Source organism: Carettochelys insculpta, chromosome 4, assembly GCF_033958435.1.
Source record: "Carettochelys insculpta isolate YL-2023 chromosome 4, ASM3395843v1, whole genome shotgun sequence".
Classification (NCBI taxonomy): Eukaryota; Metazoa; Chordata; order Testudines; family Carettochelyidae; genus Carettochelys; species Carettochelys insculpta.
The window spans coordinates 23631881-23651557 of record NC_134140.1 but is presented as its reverse complement, the minus strand read 5'-3'; the positions used below and the strand labels follow the sequence as shown (position 1 = coordinate 23651557).

Here is a 19677-nt window from a genome sequence, read left to right as displayed (position 1 = left end):
GAAACTTGTGAAATAGAGGTATGGCCCTGTATGTAGCTTTTGTGCTTTGCTGGCATGAGATTTCATGCAGCTGGAAAGCATACACATGCTATGCCTTACAATCTAATGAATTGCGCTAATCCTAAAATCTTTGCTCCGTTTTTTTCTCGTGGACTTGTCAGGAATTAGCCTTCAATATAAGTGGAATGTGCAGCTGCATACTGATACCACATTTTAAAACTGCTTATTGAGGGACAACTTGGTCGTGGTATATATTTTTCTTTTATTTTCATGTTGTCAGCCAGCGAAGAATGAAATAATCATGTTCTAAAATCTGAGAACAATACACATAACTATATACATACATACATAACATGAACAACTCTTTGGAAAAATAGAAGTTGATTTGAAAGTGACTACAGGCTGAAGCTCTCTAGTCTGACACTTTCCGATCTGGCATCATCTGTGGTCTGGCATGAATTTAGTTAGCTGGATATCTACTTATCATGGGCATAGCCAAGTCTCCTGCAGTCCCGTGAAGTTTGTTTATAGCCACCAGTTTTGGCTGTCAGTGTTCTATGCTGTTATTTAGTTCTCATTTACTTTTAAATGTCTTCTAACAGTCTTGTGAGCAGTGGAAGTGTTGATAATGCTGCTCGACAATATTGACCTCTTGTGATTCAGCCAATTCTGTGGTTTGGCACAGGTCAGGTGCTGGATTAGAGAGGTTCAACCTGTAGTGGCTTGGTTACTGTAAGTAATCCCATTGACTGTTGTGCGATTGCAAATATTTTTGGGGAGAGCTTCTCATCTGTGAGGGGCAGCATGGGAGAGGGTGGAAAGGTGCTTAACTTTGATATTTCCAGATTTTGCAGTGCTTGTGCAATTTTTGCTTTCCTTTAACATCATTTTTATGTGGAATAATGTATAATTTTCAGAGAAGGAAACCAGCTGCACAGAGTTTGCTAGGCTAGCCTGTAATTTAAGACTGCATTGTTGCTTTTTAACTTAAATGTTTGTAGCCATCTGGAATAAATCTTTTAACATCAAGAACAAACAAAAGGGGATTCCTCATCCCCCATGTTCTATAGCCTCAAGTGATCCCCATTAAGGGAGATTAACCCTTATGTCACTGAGTCTGACCAGTTGTCGTGGGAGTACATATTGAGTCTACAGGTTCATGCTCTGTGTGGTTTCTAGGTTTATACAATGTGAGCTGTGCTGGGTCAGCTCTGATTCTACAAAATGACTCCAGCTACAGAAATCTGGAAAGCTGCTGGTGTTTGCTTTACTAAATAAAGCAAACTGTAAGTCAGATGTTTAATCGTGCCGTTCTGATAGGTAACGGATGGCCTGGTTTAATATAGCTCTTTTATTCACTCTGGTGTATTTCAGATATAATAAAGGCTGTTGTGGTGGATAAACTGTTTCTTAATACAAGCCTTCTGTGGAACCTTTTTCAAGCATGAGTGTTCTATAACAATATGAATCACCATCGTGAAAACTGTGCTGAACGAGTGTGGTTTTTTGTTCAGAAAATAACCTGCTGGCTTTATTAATGTTTAATTTATATCTTTACAGTTATTATTCTTAAATAGACTTATCCATTTGCTTTATCACAGAGGGGTATAAGTTTCTGAATGGTGGGTGGATTGGAATGTTGAGCCTCATCTCCTGTGAGGCTGTCCCTGAACATGAGAGAGAAGCTCTTTGCTTTTCTCAAACATTCCAACCCACGGCCACGCCTGCATATCACTTGCAGGTGTACATTTGTGAATGTGGCTTTTCCAGTTTCTTAGAAGACAGTTGTGAGAGGGGAATAAAAGAAGGGAGAAGAAGGGCTCCTTGTTTCCTTAACAAGGACATACCATTATGTCCTTTCAAATTTTTAGACAGGAGTCTTTTTTAATCCCTTTAATGCCTTGGGACATTCTTCATACCTCCAGTTAAAGGGAAATTTGTGGCTGTAGGGCCAAGCATTGAATGTTCTGCCAGGCAGTTAACAAGCGGTGTTATTTGTGAAGCAACAGTCTAACTTGGCTGCCCCTCTGAGACTACTTGCACAGACAGCAGAATTCAACAGGACCATGTTCACATGGGGTAGCCTGTGGTGTGGGCACTGCTGTGACATGGGAGACATGTAATACGTGTTTTTAAAAATGACTTTATTTTACTTTGAAGAGGATTGTACACTTCCTGTGCATAATCAGTCTGGGAGGTATGTGTGCCTGCAATTATTCTTGGTTTTGTATTAAAGGATCTGGCTTTGCATCCCTTTTTTCACAATAAAGGATGTGGCACCTCCCACCCCAACCCCCAAAATCTCAAAGAATGGAAGATTAGTCAAACATTGAAACTTAAAAATGAATGAATCAGTTTCTGATTCCACTTGCACTAGTGTAAATTTGGAGTAACTCTCTTGGAGAGCAACTCTCTTGGAATTATTTGAGTTATTCAGGATTTATACTGTTATAACTGAGACTGAAATGTGTTGATATTTTTTTGGTTGATATTTAGTTGAATTTTTCTATTCAGGTATGTGCATGTAAACTGTATTCACTAAAATGTTACAATAGACCCCCAATTTATGTGGAGGTTGCTTTCCTGCGCCATCGTGTAAGTCAAAATTTGTGTTACTTGGGGGAGCCAGGAAACTGACCAGCACTCTAGCACTGGGCAGTTTCCTATCTCCTGTGAGTGGCATGGAGCTTCAAGCCAGGCTCCAGTTCCCCACCGCTCACAGAAGTGGGAAGCTGGAGCCTGGCTCCCAGCTCCCAGCTGCTCACAGGAGATAGGAAAACTGTTCAGTGCTGCTGCGCTGGTCAGTTCCCAGCTCCTGTCAGTGGCGGCAGCCAAGAGTCAGGCCACCACCCCAACAGAATCTGTGAAACTGCTCCTGTCAGGGATGGTGAGAGTCAGGCTGCTGCTCATATCGGTGGTGGCAGCTGCTGCTGTCGGTGGTGGCATCGAGAGTCAGGCTCTTGGCTGCCACCACTGACAGGAGTGGGAGAACTGACTAGCGCTACTGCATTGGTTAGTTTCCTGGGTCTCCTGAGTGGCGGGCGTCCCGGAGGCAGGCGCCAGCTCCCTGTCACTCAGAGTTGTGTTAACCCGACATTCATGCAAGTTGCGAGCGTGTATCTTGGGTTTCTACTGTACGTTCTTTACACCATAATGGCAGGACTAATTAAATTTCTCAATACTCACAGCTCCAAAATTCTTTCAGAAAGATTGGCATTGGTTTTCTGGATTAGATTTAGTCTTTCAATCTGTGTTTGTTGTTTTGGCTTCCTGTAGCGGCAAGTTCCTGGTGATTTAAAAGAAGTGGAATACTTCTTCCTCATAGTGACCTTAGCCAGTGGAGTGATGCACTAGGTGAGGATTTGGGAGATTTATTTTCCTGATCTTTGCAAAGATCAGTTTATGCCTTCAATCATGAGATTTAATTTAGCACTCTGACCATGAATACACTGTGCAGACTTACTTATGCATATTTTAGAACAGAGCATTGAACAGTGGGTTTTCCCAGTGTTGATATACAGTGGGATTCAAGTCTTGGTGATCATTTGGCTCTTGGGGGAGGGGAGTAGTTACTATCCGAAAACACTTTGCTGTGGATGTTGATATTGTTAGCATCTGACAGTTGGTGGGGATGTTAGGAAGAGGTGGCAGGTAGTTTTGAAATTTTTCATTTACTTAGTTATGAAAATTGGTTTCACCTTTTTGGACTTGTTTCTCATCTTTAAATAAAAAATGTTGAAATTTGTGGGACTCCTACTTGGAGCCATTCATAAGCTGATGAACCTGCCTTAGTATTAAACTATCATGTAGAATTTGTTCTGCCTGTACTCTGGCACTTATCGCTGGTTTTGCATGTTCAGGTTTTTGATTAAAAAAAAACAATATGTTTACTGTGCATTTTGCACATCTAAAATCATATTCCCTGTTTCAAAGAGCTTAAAATCTGAGGTAGCACAGTAGTGATAGTATAATGACACCTAGAAATACAGGTTGAATCTCCCTAATCCGGAACTCTCTTGTCTGGCAGCATTTGTAATCCAGTATGATTTTAGCAGCCCAGACAACCACTTATCATAGGTGTGGCCAAGTTTCCTGCAGCCCCATAAAGTTTGTTTTCAGCCACCAGTTCTGGCTCTCAGTGTTCTGTTTACCCTTAAATGTCTTCTAAGAGTCTGGTAAGCAGTGGAAGTGTTGGTAGTGCTGCTAGACAATATGGACCTCCCATAGTCCAGCAAATTTGTCTGGCATGCATCAGATTCCGAGGGTGCTGGGCTAGGGTAAGAGACAGCATCTGCTCTGAAAATCTTACAGTTTAAATAGACAGAAGAATGGTAATAAGAAAAATCAAAGCAAATAAGGTTAAGTGACTTGACCTTGGGCATGCAGACAGTCTGAGGTGAAGCTGAGAATAAAACCTTAGTCTCCTGAGTCTCAATCCAGTGACCCAACTATTCTGCCTCAAAAGAAGAAACACTAGTTCCAGTAGGGAGAGTGGAAATCGGAGAGATAACATTAGTAAGAGTAAGATGAAGGTATATCTGGATGCAGCAGGCTGGAGAGAAGGCCTGTGAAGGCACTTGCTAGACAGTTAGAAATTGCTCTAGGCATAGGAGGCAGTATGATGGAAGGTACAAAGCTATAAGTGTGATGTGAGGAGATCAAGAAAGCCAGAAAGAGAGGATTGGGCAGGCAGTTTGGCAGCATAAGCATCACACATTGAATTTAGAATCCAGGATCCCAATCAATAGGGGAGATGTTAAAGTACCAAGAATCATAAATGATGATCAGGATTGCAGTACTTAGCGGTGACTTGAATCTTAGGCATCTCATGATTCAGTCATTATTTGGTGACTAATACGTACGCATGTGACTCTGCTGCTTCTGGTGCTGCACTGAGAATCCACCGGCAACATACCACTCAGAAAAAAAGAAGAGCTCTGTGTAGTTGAAAAGCTTGTCTCCTTCACCCACGCATGCTGGTGCAATCAAAGATATTTTGTCACCCACCTTGCCTGTCTAATGTTCTGAGATCAGCACAGCCACAACACTGCAAATATAGCACTAACCATAAAGTTACTCACTCTCCCACTTACGCCCAGATCACAGTTTTTCTGGAGTTTCTTTACTGTTACACAAGTTTGAGATGAAAATACAGGTCTGTAAGAAGACAGTCCTCAAAAATATGAGACTTGGGTCAGAGTATTTTAAATTGATTCTGAATCCACATGCTGAAATTGAATGAATTCTCTTTTTTTATAGCTGGAACAAACGCCTACCCACATTTATTGTGAGCAAGGTGAATCTAATTTTCATTAGGCTCCTAGAGGTCTCTTCTACACGCCTGTAACCCTGAGTTCCCTTTGTTGCTAAAGACTGTCATGGCTGCTATGAAACAGCCAGGCTCTGGATTTGAATGAGGGTGAAGATCACAGCGGGCCCGGGCACAGGAGTGAGAGACAGTGACAGATGGTTGTGGGGAATGCCATATAGGTGCTGCTCATGTTACACTTACACTGTGGCCACAGGACATCATTTTCTATCAGTGTGTCACTTTTTCCCAGGCACCACATTTAATATTTGGAATAATCCAATTTCAGATCTTAGGCTGTGTCTAGACTGCAGAGTTTTGTCCACAAAACAGAGGTTCTCTCCACAAAACCCCAGGGCACAGCAACATTGCAAAGTGCGTTCTATCGACCGTAAGTTGACAGAATGGAGCAGTTTTGTCCACAGCTGTACCCCGCTTGCCATGGCTCTTTCTGTCGTGAAAGATCTGTCAGCAAAAGCTGAGTATGGGCATAACCGAGGGCCCTCTGTCGACAGAAGAGGACTCCGGGATGCCACACAGGTCTTCCCGTCCCCACTCCCAACCCCTGAGCTCTCCAGCAGCTCCCCCTGTGAGGCTGCTGCCCAGCAGTAGGGGTCTGTGAGAATGGGATGGCACAATTCCCCAGGGGTGGGGCATCCCCCTTTAGCAGGATGCACCCCACCCCTGTGCAGAGACTGCAGCCTGAGAGTGCATTACCTCCATGAGGAGGGCCCCAGTGGTGGACTTCCCCATGCCAAACTGGTTGCACACCAAGCGGTAGCTGCTGGGGGTGGTGAGCTTCCAGAAGCGATTGCAACCTGCTTCTCCGCAGGGATGGTGGGCTGCAGCTGGGTGTTGCATCTCCAGAGGGCAGCGGGGAGCCAGGCACAGAGCTCCAAGAAGGTGGCCTTCTGCATGTGAAAGTTTTGGAGCCACCACTGGTCGTCTCACCACTCTATGACCAGCTGGTCCCACCAGTCCGAACTGGTGCAGTGCCTTCAGAGCTGCCTGTGCCCTGTGGGTTGTGGTGGACAGTGTGTAGCTCCTGCAGCCGGGACGATGATCCCGAAAATGATCTTGGGGTTGGCCTCACTGAGGAACAGGAAAGTAGCTGCCAGAAAGTGCAGCACAGGCTGCAGCGCATCTGTGTGGGGGCATTGCAAGAGCAGGGGCAGCTCCAGCAGCATGGCACCCAGGGACAAGCTGTGTTGCTGGCAGGCCCGCAACAGGGGCAGGGAACAGCTGTCTGGAGGGGTCCCTTTAAGCGCGTGTCTCTTCAGGGCTCCAGCACTTGCTCTTGGAAGGTACTGGTGACCTGCAACCCTGGTTGACGTGGTTCTGGTTGGCCATTTTGCTGAGAGAGCATTCCATCTGTCTCTGTCGGGAGAGCGGATCACTCTTTCAGCGCACTTTGGTGCCTAGACACACTCCATCAACAGAAGGTTTATCGGAAGATATCTTCTGATAAAAGCTTCTCTCGACAGAAGCCAGCAGTCTAGACATGGCCTTAAGAACAGTTTCATAATGCGAAGAAGGCGAGAACCTAATTGCAGAATGAATGCAGACTCTTTGGCTACCAGATTGTGTTAGCTGAGCGGTAATAATTCCTCACCAGTCCCCCCGTCATCTGCAGTTTAAAGTAAGCTATGTTCCCCTTTCCCTTTAAGAACTGCCCCTGCAACAGAGCTGGCTGTTCTTTTACATCTCAGTCTTTAAAATACATTGTAAAGAATAGTGAAAAAAAAAAAAAAGAAAATGGAACATGAACAATTTGAAAGTGGGAGCTGTTGACACTAGAAAAACACAGACAGGGATTTTGACAAGTTGGCATATCTCCTTCCACGTTTATAACCTTATCATTGGGAAAAGAGTCCCCTAGGCAGTCCCCTGATTTATGGCAGACCTTTTGTACATCCTATTTTGACTCAGAGCTCATCTTCAAACAGAGGATGGGCTGTGACTCAGAAACCTCAGTAGCTGTGCTGCAATTTATACAGGATTAGTATTTTACAGGAATGGTGCACGAGATTTAAGTAGGAGTAGGATCCATCACAGCAGAATGTCCTTTGCTGTCAGGGATGCAATCATAAGTTCATTTCTTTAAAGATGCTCCAGGCCAAATGTCAAGAAAAATTAAATCAAGCAGTGATGTGGGCCTGTGTGGAAAAGGTGTTTCAATTGTGAAGTATTCACAGATGTCACCTGTCATCTTGTGGGTTCTGACTTTTGGGTGCAATTACAGGCATTTGGGCCTGGTATTGCTACTTGCTGTGAAATTTGCCTATGATAAAAGATTATTTTTTCAGAGAAGACTTTAAGGATACGTGTAGCAATAGACAAATCCTCGGTGATACAGCATCTTTAACAGAAGAACATCAGCTCCCATCAATCACTGAGCAAAGACACTAGAACCATGATGGGCAACCAAAGCTAATGAGTGGGCTGCCTGAATGACCCTTCTTTATCTCAGTGGGCTGCAAGATTGAAATCTGGCATGTGACCCCAAAAATAAGATTAAATACATTGCAGTTGATTCTCCTTTTTTCAACACAAAGTGATCCATTATTACGGGCAAGTTCAGTTGCTGGCAAAAGTAACATGAAGCAGAGGAAGTACACGTCTCTCACAGCGTTGGAAGCGGGAGGAATGGCGTACAAATAAGTTGATTCACAGCACTCCAGAAAGTTCTGGAATGGGGAGGGGAGCTGGTAAGTGCAGGGCCACTGGCGCACAAGAGGCACAGAGCGACGGGGTGAGGGTGGGTTGTGAACCCCACATGGGCCACATGTGATTTTCAGGCCACAGGTTGCCAGCCTCTGCACTAGAATCTTTGAGACTTTTGGGTTCTGGAGTTTATGTGAGAATCATAGTGGATGATGCTTATCCAGATTTGGAAAATGAGGTTCCTTTTATGGAGTACTATAAGCATTACCAGTACCTATGTTTACAAACTAAAGAGGGAGCACTAAGGACTTTCTGGGATTACTGTTGCAAGATCCTGTACAAAACGTGGAGGAAGTAACACTTATACTTTGCTTGATCTTTGAAATTTTGCTACAAGTTCTGTCTTTCCTTCTACTGTGGCCAGTTTTAGCCCAAGCATGAATAGCTCAGTCCAAAGTCACCTGAAGCCAGTGAACGGACCCCATTGATATCAAAGAGCTTTGAATCCGATCCACATGCAGGAGGATTCCCATTGACAGATTATCCTGAAACCCCAACTTGGAGTCCTTTCTCGAGAAGTGCAGAATACCAGCTACTTTCTACCAGTCATCAGTGGTAAGGATACAGTGCTTCCCAGGACAATAGTCTTGAATTGATTCTTTTGCTGTGAAATGGACTGACGCCAAATTTCTACATGTTCCACTAAAATATGGTCCAAAAGTATTTTCGAGGGAGAGGGGAAGAGGAGAAGAGAAGCTACAGTTTCCATAAAACCATTTTAGCACTCAAGCATTTCAGATGTGGGTTTAGAGCAGTAACTGGCCGGTGGCATGCAATTCACACAAGGAGATCAGGGAAGGGAGGATGAATAGGAAATAAAGAAGGAGGGAGAGAATATACCACTCCCTGAAGGTGAAAATCAGTAATTCATATTAAACCATGTGACCATTGGAATGGACTATTCCCCAGTCTTATTTACTAATGCAAATGTCTGGGGGATTCTCAGTGACAGATGCAGGACCAAGGCCCAAAAATATAGGCTATGTCTTTGCTACAGTGATTTGTTGACAGAAGTTACCCTTGGAAGAGATCTTCTGGCAAAATTTCTGTCGACAGCTCACATCCGCACTCAAAACAAGCGATCCACTCCATCGACAGAGAGCAGCCAGACTTACTGGTCGCTCTCTCAACACAATGGCCACCCGGAAGCTCAGCAAACAGGACTGTCTGGTGAACTGGAAGCCCTGTTTATCGACAGAGGAACCCCTGGAGGATCTACAAGGCTTTTTTGTTGACAGAAACTGTGGACAAAGATGTTAGTCCTCATTGCGGAGAGGCAGAACACCGTTGACAAACCTCTATAGTGTAGACTTAGCCACAGCGCTCTCTCACTGTTAGATTCCATCCTGTATAGAACATTGTATTAACTCTTCTACTTCTTTCAGATGGTGTGGGATGGCTGTGGCTTTTTTATTGCCTTTAATTATAGACAGTAATAAGCCTTGTTATCCCAGTAGCCATGTGCACTGGTGTGTGGCATTCAAATATCCATGTCATACTCAGACATATTATTTGATTATTTTGAAGCGCTACACTTGGACGGTTCATAACACTCCAGACGGGAACCTGTTCAAATGCAAATAGGTGTTTAATGCCTTGCACCAAAACCAAGGCATGTTTGCTTGCAAGGCTTTTCATTTTGGAAGGGTCACATTGTTTATATCTTCTGCTGCTTCCATTTTAGAGACAACCACATTATTTCCTAAACAGCTGTAAATTAATGAGAAGTCCTGTGGCACTTTATAGACTACCAGATTTTTTGGAGCATAAACACTCGTGGGCAAAGACCCACCTCTTTCCCACATCTTTGTCCATAAAAGCTTATGCTCCAAAAAATCTGGTATCTGTAAGGTGCCACAGAACTTCTCGTTGGTTTTGCGGATACAGACTAACACGGCTAACCCTCTGATACTGTAAATTAAGATCACTCCTTTGACTTGAGTGACTTTACACCATCTGAAGATCTGGCCTGTTGTTTTGTCCATGTGTGAAAAGAGCTGAATCCAGTCAGATCTTTTATGGGATGTTGACAGCATCGTGGACATGAGTGGCTAGATTCTGCTGTTAATTACACTAATGTAAAGCCAGAATAACACCAATAGATTTACTTTATATTTATACCAGAGTAGCTAAGAGCACATTTTAGCCCTTCATATTTGAATTAAAAAAACATAAGCAAAACAAACTAGGACAAATTAAAGAATCTTGAATTATGAAAAGCTCTGAATAATTTCATTGTGCGATACCTAATGCGAGGGGTATTTTATAAAGCGAGCACATTGCATTCAGGCCCGCTGATGCGAGAAGCAAAGGGAACTGCCGCTTTGGGGCTTGGCAATTTAAAAGGGCCCAAAGCTCCCAGGCCCAGTAAATGTCTGCCAGAGCCCTGTGCAATGCTGTCTTGGTGTCAGACCCCCGCCATCCCCCCCCCCCGAGGCTCCATCCCATCTAGGAACATGGCAGTAGGCCTCCCACCTTTCCTGGGATGAAGCAACCCCTCTGTTGCCTACCCCCCTCGGTTGCACTGAGTTTTGAACAGAGAAACAACCATAAAGAACAGCAGTTAACTCTTTTCAGCTTGCACACATATATTAACGTTGCTGGCAGTGAGAATTCAACTAGTATTCCCAGGGCTCAGCTGCAGACAGCTTCAACTGGGTTCAACTTGCTCAGTTGGCTCTTATGGTCTGGTAATTCAAGCTGATGTTTGCCATGGCTGCATTACAAGGGGTCAATTTATGGCAGGGTGAACTGCTCTTGATCCCTTTCCAGCACACATTATAGTGGGTCATTCAGAGATGTGTCATGAGTATCCCCTCACCCTCCTAGGGGCATTGACTAAACTGTCTCATTTTGAGGAGAGTAAGAAAAAGCTCCTCCATGAACTCTTTCTCTCTGTGTATTTCCTGGCATCTTCTGTTATGGTATATCCCCCAAGAGTCAGGCAGTATATTACAGGAGCTGTAGGGACTGAAGGACTTTGGAAAACAATTACTACTTCAGGGAGTAGTTCTGCATTGGTGGGAAAATGAGTTGGATGATGGAATGGGTCTTTTCCATTACATTGGGCAAAAGTTTTCCTTGAGCTGCCCACACAAACAGCCAGGTCTTTTTATTGTGCGGTTAAGGCTGATGTAGAATCCATTTTCTTGTATCAGTGATTCAGACTGTTCTTTCCAAAGTGCATTACTTTGCATGGATTCACCATGAATTGCATTTGCTATCATTGTACAGACACCTCACTTTATTAGCTCCTACAGCAGTTTTTCAGCAATCTCTGGCCATTAATCTAAGTAATTATGTATCCTCACTAAGCTGTTAATAAATTATTAGATGTTAATATACAAAATCTAACCAGCCCTTGTATGAAACATTGGGGTGTCCATTTTTTACTTTTCATTTGGAGAATGACCACCTAAACCTACTCTCCACTTGCTACATTTCAACCAGTTTCTAATCTATGATGGAATTTTGTCTCTCTCTCAATAGCAGCAATAAGTTTTTGTTGATTGCTAGTTCTTAGGACCGATACAAAGGCTATTAAAAGAATTAATTAGCATATGTTGTTTATCTGTTGCTTTTTCATTCCCTGAAAGAATTGTAGTAGATTAGATAGGCATGATTTTGCTTTATGCAAACTGTACCCTTTTTGGCCCTGTCATATCTTATTCATACAAGGAATAGATCTTTATATGCCATAAATCATCATTCTGTTGACTTCTGTGCATCTATCACAGCCTACACCATCTCAGGATCTGTCCCTAGGTGTTCTATAATTCTTTCTTTAATTGCTACAACTAGTGTTTCTGTTATAGACAAAAAGCTAATTGGTAGACCTGATTTACCTTTTTTGAATTTCAAAATTAAAAGTATTTCTCCCTTCCCCCACTATAGAAATTATATTTAAAAGTGGTGGTGGTGAGAAATTTACCCTCCACCTCCCAAATTATACCTTTTTTCCCACCCTGTTCTCCTTACTGGTTTCTAATTGTTACAGTCCTTTGCTGTGTTTCAAAAGAGAAGTACAGCACTGATTCCCCTCCAATCCTCTAGAATTTTATCTGTATAGGTTGTTATATTACATGATGGCTATGTCTACACTAGCCCCAAACTTCGAAATGGCCATGCAAATGGCCATTTCAAAGTTTACTAATGAAGCGCTGAAATGTATATTCAGTGCTTCATTAGCATGCGGGCGGCCGCGGCACTTTGAAATTGACGTGCCTCGCCGCCGTGCGGCGTGTCCAGACGGGGCTGCTTTTCGAAAGGACCCCGCCTATTTCGAAGTCCCCTTATTCCCATGAGCTGAGGGGAATAAGGGGACTTCGAAGTAGGTGGGGTGCTTTCAAAAAGGAGCCCCGTTGGGATGAGCCGCGCGGCCGTGAGGCGCGTCAATATTGAAGTGCCGCGGCCGCCCGCATGCTAATGAAGCGCTGAATATGCATTTCAGTGCTTCATTAGTAAACTTCGAAATGGCCCTTTGTGTGGCCATTTCGAAGTTTGGGGCTAGTGTAGACGTAGCCGATGAGTGCCTTTTTGTATGGCTCTAAGTAACTTTATTAATATCTATCATATGTTTGTTTCATCAGCCTCCCTTAAGGAAGATGATTTTATACAGAAACTACAGTAAAACCTTGAAATATGCAACCAAGTTGTGCATGTCTTGGGTTACCACGACTGCTGTCCCTGGCAGGACTGGGGAAACTGCTCCTGTCAGGGGCAGCAGCCTGACTCTTGCCACCACACCTGACAGGAGCGGCTTCCCAGTCTCTGGAGTAGTGGGGAGCTGGGGACTAGGCGGCAGCCTGACTCCTGCCTCTCCTCGGCTTGCAGAGCTGGGAAACTGAGCAGGACAGCAGCCCTGGTTAGTTTCCTGGCTCCAAGGAGTGAAGGGGAGCCAGGAGCCAGGCTGCCCCTAGTTCCTGACTTCCCTCCACAGGCTGGAGCCAGGAAACTGACCAAGGCTGCAGCCCTGGTTAGTTTCCCAGCCCTGTAAGAGGAGGGGAGCCGAGCCAGGCTGCTGCCTCGTTTCCAGCTGCCCGCCACTTGTGGCACCCAGGAACTGACCAGCTCATGGCTGGTCAGTTTCCCAGTCCTGCAAGCAGTGAGGAGCCAGGAACCAGGCTGCCCCGTGGTTCCCAGCTCCCCGCCACTCTGGGAGACAGGAAACTAACCAGCCCAGGTGGGCTGGTCAGTTTCTCAGCTTCTGCAACTCCAGGGGAGCCAGGAACCAGGCAGGGGCCTGGTTCTGGTCTCTCCTTGACTTGTACGAAAATTTGAGTGACGTGGGATGCAACGCAACCCCCTGTAACTCAAGGGTTTCCTGTAATTTGCTGGATTAATTATGTTTTTAAGAGCTAGATTAATTCACTTGCTGTCTTTATTATCTGACTTATCATTGTCTGGTTAGAATAAAAAGGCAGTCCCTGCTCCACACAGCTTACAATCTAAGTATGAAACGCAAGACAAGAGATGGAGCAGACAAATTAATGGGGGAGTGTGAAGAAATAATGAGACAGTATTGGTCAATATGACAGGCAGTGGTCTCCATGCCCCAGCAGTCTAACAGCAGCCAATATTTTTATAAGTCTCACAGCCAAGGAACATTTTGAGGAGGGACTGGAGAGAGAGCAATAAGAAGTGGCTCTGGAATGTTGAGGAAGAGTATCTCCAAGCATGTGGGGCTAGAAAGCGAAGACAGGCAGCTTTTGTGTGATGTGTGAGAGAAGGAGGGAAATGATCTTTACTGTGGTGGATATATGTGAGCAGGGAAAGACTGTATTTTATGAGGCCATAGAAAAGGTGATGAGGTGAGCTGTGTGGATGGATAGGAGAGTTGGTGTCTGAGAGATGTTACACAGAATCTGCAAGACTGAGGCTCTGTCTACACTTGCACTTGATCAATAAATCTTTTGTCATTCTTGTGTGCTTGATCACTCCTCATGAATGGGACAAACGGAAGTGTGAATGCTGCTTTGTCAACAGCAGCACTCTGCTGTTGACAAAGTGAAACCTCTTCATATGGGGTGGAAATATTTTGTCCACAAAAGTGCCAACAAGCAGTGTTCACACAGGCTGACTTTGAGTGACAGGATGGTGACGACAGCCTTGTGGCTGAAAGCAGCATTGTGTAGATGCACCCTTAGACGTAACCCACAGAGAGAGAGGTCTGAATTGATGATGAGTCCCAGGCTGTGGGCCTGAGTGGCAGGCAGAATGGTGGTTTTGCCCACAGCAATGGAAGAGGGAGGTTATAGAGAGCTGGATACCGGGGTGGAAGGGAGATTAAGAGCATCGTTTTAGTCATGTTGAGTTTGAGTTGTCTGCTGCAAATCCATGAGGAGATGTCTGAGACACAGGTATTTTAGTGTGGACAGAAAGTCCTTGCAGCTTGTGGATGAATTATCCCTCATTTCCCATGATATACTACAATTTTAATGACCAGTTTCCTCTTTTATGGGCACCTCCATCTCTGACAGTGCCCCTTCTTTATTACCTGCACAAATGGCTTGGGGATAAGAATTTCCCTATTTTCATCCATTATGAAAAATGGTGAAAAGAAGTCATAAGCATTATATACTACTGTGCTGTAGTCCTTGCAGAGTTTGACAAGGGTAAAAGACGGCTTTTCCTGGCTCCCTTTAGCCACTGCGTGCATAGGAAAACGCAACAAGAAGTTAACAAATTCTAATCTTCAGGCACTCAAAACATACATAGAGATACACATCTCATAGACCCGGAAGGGATCTTGGGAGGTCATCGAGTCCAGTACCCTGCTCTCTTGGCAGTACCAAACACCTTCCCTTTTTTTGATCTATTTGCCCCAGATTCCTAAATGGCCCCCTCCAAGGATTGAATTCACAATTCTTTATTTAGTAGGCCAATGCTCAAACCACTGAGCTATCCCTTCCTCTATAACTCTGTTAACTAATTTTTCTGTCTCTCCATCTTGCATTGGAACCTCCAGTTCCTTTCTCCCCTAATTCTTCTCTCCTTCTCATCAGCTTCCCTTTCTTAACCTTTTATTCTTCCTCTCAGCATCTGTGCTTCCACTTTCCAGCTCCTCTCTTCCCCATTTCTTATAGTGGGTCTGCATCCCTTTACAATCTCCCCATTATTTCTGGCTCCTTTTCTCTGCTCCATCCTATACGCATCTTCCCTTTTGTGGTCAAGGGTGATCTCGAGTGGCATCTGTTTAGCTAACCCAGGCACCTGCTGTAATTACCATGGGCGCTGAAGCACAACCAAAGGATGTTCTCAAAGGCCTGCAGAAGTTTTATTTCCTTTCCGAGCTTGCTGTGGCAGGAGCCTGTGTGATAGATGGCACTTCCTCTAGGCAGTTAAGTTGAGGCTTTCAGAACTGAAGTAATAAGTGTACTACTACAAATAATAAAGCTGTCTGAAGAGATCGGTAGAGTAATGTAGTAATTCCAGTTCACTGTGCTGCAGCAAACCAATTCAACTATTTACTTAGTGGTATGGCATCATGAAGTGCAGGATGTACTGACTTTTTTGAGCTCTGGAGCTTTCCTTTCTAAATCGTGCCCAGTCCTGATTCAGCTTGGCTTAGGAGGTTCAGTGAGATTGTATGCCAGAGCTGTGTGGCTATAGTGTATGGTGCACTGTTCTGCCAAAAGCAGCATTGGGAACGGAACCAACTTCTCTCCAGTCAATGACATCTAGCAGCTTATTCTCTGTTTGTGGGACAACACGAGTACATCTGTGTGTGTGTGTGTGTGTGTGTGTGTGTTCTTTTGAAATGTGTCAGTTCAGAGTTTCAAACTCATTTATGTAGCACCGTGCGTATTGATAAATTAGTGGTGAATATGGTTTTTGTGATAAACGCTCGCAGCAGATCTGCTATGTCCCTTTACTGTTTATAAAGACTTTGGAGATTCTTTCCAAGCCATATGACTCACAACATTGAAGTCAGTGAGCAGAGATTCAGCCTCTTCTTCGCTCAATAGACACGTTCAACTGCAAATCCTACTTGTACATTCAGGGCTAAGATCTTGTCTATTGAAAGGGCTGTAGCTTCAAAACGTAGTAGAGCTGTGTTAACGCTTCATTTGCCACAGTGAATCATTTTGCCTATGAATGCGTAAGAGCTTGGGACATTAAAAAAAAACAAAACAACTCCCCATGCTGTGGAAGGGATTCTTTTCTCTTTCTCTGGATAACTTTATACCATGACAGCAGTAAAATGCAGTGATATAGAATAATTATGTGTTTTAAGCCTTTCCAGTTGATATACTGTTGGGTAAATATATGCACTTGATTTCACCTGAGTGACTTTGGACCGCAAAACACAAGAACATTATGAATAAAAGAACCACTCACTTACATTTAAATTATGGGGTATATTAACCACATTTACATCACTGTCAGGGTCTATTCAAGATTAAAGTAGGTACATTGACAGAAAAGTGATTGTAAAAATGACCTTGTGAGGCTGCATAATTTATCGTCTCCCAATGGTTTCTATATTCAAATTTGCTCCATTTCCAAGTCCAAAGGTGATTTTTCTAGATGCCTTAAAATTTAACTTGGAATCAGAAAATCCAAGCTCTGCACTTTATACTTGTACTAGCATCAGTGCTGGAAGGAGGGGTGCTTCAGCTGGAAACTGACTGACGACTTGGTTAGTGTTGCAAGAGACGGAATGGACTCCAGCTCAGGTTCCTCAATTGTCTTTTCAGTGCTAGCACGATTAACAATTTGACTTAGCAAAGTAAACTATAGCATATCAAAATACCAGATATGAGGAGTAAAAAATGCCAATTTTTCAAGGTAATTTTTCTGAGTACACCTAATTTTAGAGGGAACATTCTTTTTAACTCCAGCTGTTGGACTCCCTGTAAAAGGCTATATATTGTGAAGAAGAAATGTGGAGAGGATAGTGTATCACAGATCAAAAATCTGCTTCATATATTATTTTTGCCTGTTTTTCTTGTTTTCATGTAGTGAATTCGACAGCAGCATTCATAAATCTATAGCAGTAACAACAAATACCAGTCAAATGAGAGATTCGTAATTTGAAAATTGAGAAATAAGAATTTATTGAAGAATTTGGACATGTCAAATAATATGATAGTTAATGTACACACTGTTTTTCACATTATTATTAGTTACTGCAGAATTAATCACTGTTTCCAAAAAAAGAGCTATATAAATTGGTAAAAAAGGTAGCAAATAGAGTGATCTCCTTGTACAGCTAGAAGTTTGGCATTTTATCTGGGTCTATTCTTATGGGACAGGGAGATATGGGAGGGAGGGGCAGCTCCTCCCTGCTTCACCAAGCTCGGTCGAGCTGGGAAGGAGGCGGCAGCTGCTGGTGCTCTTTGAGAGCCCCAGGGAGGCAGCAGCCCCCAGTACTAACCAGGAGCCCTGGGAAGTGGCAGCCCTCAGCACTCCCCAGGGAAGCGGCAACCCCCAGTACTCTCTGGGAGACCCAGGGAAATAGCAGCCACCCATGCTTTCCCTGCTTCGGCGAGGCTAGGGGAAGTGACCTAGTGCTCTCTGTCCAGCAGCTGTGTCTGCGCAGCTGTTGGTGGAGAAGATCAACAGATGGGGGAACCAAATATGGGACAGTTAGTCCCTTTTGAAAAATAAGTAGGGAGACTTTTTTGGTGTCCCAAATATGGGACCATCCCACCTAATATGGGACAGATGGTCGTCCTATATACACTACAAAGTTCTGTCCACAGAAGTCACCATCAACAGTTTTTCCAACAGAACTTCTGTCTACAGAACACATCCACACCTAATAGGAGCTCCCCCTGTTGACACCCTCTGACGACAGAGAGCGGCCAGACTGCCCAGCCTTCTGTCAACAGAGGGTCCCACTGAGTGTCTACGCTACTTTTCTGCCTACAGAATCTGTCTACAGAGGTGCTATGCCTCAACCTTTCAAGACATAACTCTGCTGGGAAAAAGGTTGTGTTCCATCGACAGATTCTAGACAGAATGCGTTTGTAGTGTGGACGCTCTCTAGTTTTGTTGGTAGAAGGCCTCTTCTGTAGACAAAACTTTGTAGTGCAGACACAGCTTTTGACTGTTTATGATTATTTCACAGGTATTTTTGTGACTTTTTTATTTTAAATCACAAAACAAAAAAGAAAGGTCTGGAAAAAATATTTGCCAGTCCAGAGGAAATAAAGATAATGATGTGGAAAATCTTTCGATAGACATGAAGGCAAAGAGCACTGGAGGATTCCTGGTAGGAAGAAGCACCAAATCGGGAAAAGGTTGCAGCTGAGTTCCTCTGAGAATATAACATTAAAATCTAGTACGATAGTAACAGTGTGTGGGGATTTTTATGTGCCAAGATAGGTTGGCTATCGAGCTGCTTTAAAAGAAATTGATGAAATAATGATTGGGTGAAGTTCTATGTTATGCAATGAGCAGATTGTTGTGATTCAATCTCATCTTAAAATCTATGGCAAAAAGCCCCAAACTTGTTTCTGAAGCTTTGTTTGCGAAATTCCCCATCTTGATCCCATACACAGCAATGAAACTAATCCTCATTCCATGTGCAAAGTCTGAGGAAATGGCCTTTGTACATCAACTCACACAAGTGTTTAAGGGAACAACTTCACAACCCCACCAGCAGGTTGTGGAACACCTTCACAAGCTCACCACAGCAGCTAGGACAGTATTATTTGCAGTCCCTAATGTGGCAGCAGTATGTGTTTTGACCAGTGCATTCCTATTACGGAGCCACTGGTCATTTCTCCTGCTCTGTGCTTCTGTGCTGTGCAGTCCCACTTAATCATGATGATGTGGAGCACAGGAATGAGAAGGCCCCAAACAAACATGCACCTTGGCCACACTCCATTCTTTCATCAGAACCTTGCAAATCCTGCTTACTATGAGGACTTCTGTGGCCCTTTTTTTAATTGGAAGATTCAGTCGTCTGAGCTGCAAACTGCTTTTGACTAAGGATGAGGAAGTAATTAATTTTTCATGCCCATCTCAGCAGTGATTGTTAACAAGGATAATTAAGAGTGCCAATTTTGGAGGTGACAACCTCCCTCTACTTGTAAAGGGATTGGTCATGTCCCATAAGCATTTGAGATCTGGCAGAGAAACATGATTCACCTATTTTTAATGCTGCATAGAGCAATGTTACTGCTGTTCCTACATAAATGTGCTGTACAGGTTATGACTTATTATTTAAGGCACAGAATCAGTGAAAGATCTAGACATGGCCTTAGCCTTTAATTGTTGCTGCTGTTAGCACAAAGATTAAAAATGCTGCGTAGACAATGAGAACTTCTCAGGTGCAAGGGGTTGGTACATTTGAAGACAGTTTTCCTTTATTTATATGTGTGTATTTTTTAAAATGGCCTTTTGGCGATATGCATGGCTAATTCCTCAGGGTAGTTACAGAGGTGCAGATTGAGGCAGAATTTTGCCCAGTCTGTTTTTCTTTTTTCTTTGAATCATTTGTTTGCATTTAACAGTGGAAATCTTGCAGCTTGTGGTGGGGTGGCTGTCACAATTGCCCCGTAAATGGAAAGAGGTAATATTATCCCCAGTCTATAAAAGGGAGAAATTGAGATAGGGAACCCAGATCTTGGATGTGAACAAGTTCTCTTTGCTCTGTGGTTACAAGTTGCCCAAAGGGTATAAGTCAGAACTAA

The 19677-nt window shown here is 43.6% G+C and overlaps 1 protein-coding gene across 7 annotated transcripts in view; it reads left to right on the top strand.

Moving 5' to 3' along the window:
* The window catches only part of SORCS2 (sortilin related VPS10 domain containing receptor 2), an 822591-nt gene that overhangs the window by 139004 nt on the left and 663910 nt on the right, over nt 1-19677 (top strand). The window contains exon 1 of one of the 7 annotated variants that reach the window (XM_074992446.1): nt 624-732. The exons of the other annotated variants lie outside the window; for them this stretch is intronic. The gene's annotated coding sequence lies outside the window, so the exon portion shown is untranslated. Of the gene's footprint in view, nt 1-623; nt 733-19677 lie in introns of those variants that run through there. 7 annotated transcript variants of the gene reach the window in all.